This window comes from Varroa jacobsoni, unplaced genomic scaffold, assembly GCF_002532875.2.
Source record: "Varroa jacobsoni isolate VJ856 unplaced genomic scaffold, vjacob_1.0 scaffold_47, whole genome shotgun sequence".
NCBI classification, from domain to species: domain Eukaryota; kingdom Metazoa; phylum Arthropoda; class Arachnida; order Mesostigmata; family Varroidae; genus Varroa; species Varroa jacobsoni.
Window position 1 is genome coordinate 32,236 of NW_019212949.1, and position 1,975 is coordinate 34,210.

Here is a 1,975-nt window from a genome sequence, read left to right on the forward strand (position 1 = left end):
ATATTTACTATATAATACGATAAGGAAACGACACTTTGTGATCTTTTTCTTGCGCCACCCACTTTCATAGAACGTCAACGATGCATAGTTGCAGGTGATCGAGTCTTACCAAATCACAACATATAACTCGTTCATTACAGGTTAGTTCGATACAAGACAAGATAGGCTTTCTTTAACGTAAGCGCATAACCTGAAGGTCCTCTCCTTTTATTGGCACCGTTAATTTCTGCGCTGGTAGACGTATGATCAAACAGCAGCAGCTGCGGTATCTCTTTCGAACCACGAACGCTTGTTGTTGCATAAGCCACAGACCTTCCTAAAGGTAATTCTTTTCTACAATATCACCGCGAATTCTCCACGATGGTCTCCCATTTTCAAGTTTATTGCCATCCAATCTCCGGAAGTAAACAATCATTTTGGGACAACCACAATAACAGCCGGGTGTCTATGGCAGACATGATGAAATGGATGACAAAAACAGTTCGTATATGACGTATAAAAGGCTACCGGTCCGCAGGAATAAATAAAGGCACCACTATTCTATGTCAATGCATTTTGTCGGACAGAAGGGATACTACCTCGGCCATGTTATTTGATATTTTATGACCTAATGACTATTTTACTCACATTGTATTGAAGCTTTTGTCTTCCAATGAGGCAGCATTTTGCCTAAGGAACGCTATGAAATTCAAACTTATCGCTTTGTTGCTATTCCATCCCTATTCAGATTCGTCCAAGCCCACCACCATCCCATAGAGCGGACAAGAAAGCACAGAAAAACTTGATCGCAGGCAGAATCCACAACCCCTTGGCATCATCAACGAGAGGCTGATTTTAGTAAGTCTCACATGGAATCTTGTTTCTTGTCCCTGTCGGCAGGAGGACTCACGGTTTTGGACCGATCCAAAACCAATAAACGAAGCGCGCTCGCTGTTCTGTAACTGATAGCCTCAAGGGTTTCGTTCAGTAAGCCAAATTACAAGATGGACGAAAATTTTTCACCAGGTATCTGGATATGATGAGCTTCGAGTGGCTTGTGTGGCCCTCATGCTTGCCGAACTTCTTCCACCTTAGCCATGCGCGTCATATGCAATAATCGGGTGACGTAATTCCTGATGTCCCCATTAGTATGCGAATTAGCGGTCTCTGTTAGCATTAACGTTCGCATTGTTTTCAGTACCGGTGAGCAATGATAAAAATCGTGAAGTCGTTCCTTCGCCGCGAACAGGGCTATATATATATACTGTAATAAGGAAAAACGAGTCATAGCTATAGTGAGTGGCATAATGGCTCTCACATATGTACATACAAATGTAGATTACAGTGAGATTAACGAAAGCATATCAAATAAAATCGTGCATCAACGCTTGCTTCCAACTGCTAACACGTCTTTACAGAGTTTCTTAGATAGGTGTCTGTTTATTAAAGAATAAAAACGCTGAGATGTCATAACATGCTGCCTGTAGCTAACCTTATCCAATATCCTGATGAGTCTTGTTCTGCCTGTCAACTTCTTACGCCCTGCAAGTAGCAAGGTTTACCAGCGACCTGGAAGCTTACCATCAAGTTGCCCTTGCCAGCAACAGTGACAATAGCAATCGAAATGATTACCCTTAGAAAGCCATAAACCAGATCTTCCCGTCTCTTCGAAGCATCGCTGTAACCGGCGATGACGATGACCACTGCCACCGTTCATCTTGCATACACATGTGTATCAGTGAGCACATAAACAACGATATTAGTGTTTGACTCACATCGCTATGCGCTGCATACTCAGCTAGTGGAACGAAGCCGGCCAGCGGTATTCTCCGACCCTTTCTCTCAATCGGGTCCGACTTTGACCAGTCGTCCTTGCATCATGTTTCCTCCGGCAGCTTAATATTGTCAGACGAGTAGATATAGGCTAAAGGCTCTATGACAAGCTAAGAGAAGCCGAAACACTACATAGGAGCATCTCGTTGATCAGAGACAGATG

At 43.3% G+C, this 1,975-nt stretch overlaps 1 long non-coding RNA gene across 2 annotated transcripts in view; it reads left to right on the plus strand.

Moving 5' to 3' along the window:
- The window catches only part of LOC147753978 (uncharacterized), an 11,902-nt gene extending 11,383 nt beyond the window's left edge, over positions 1-519 (plus strand). For both annotated transcript variants that reach the window (XR_015311163.1, XR_015311153.1), the window contains one exon: positions 141-519. This is a non-coding gene — a long non-coding RNA (uncharacterized LOC147753978). The remainder of the gene's footprint in view (positions 1-140) is intronic.
- The last annotated feature ends 1,456 nt before the right edge of the window (positions 520-1,975 follow it).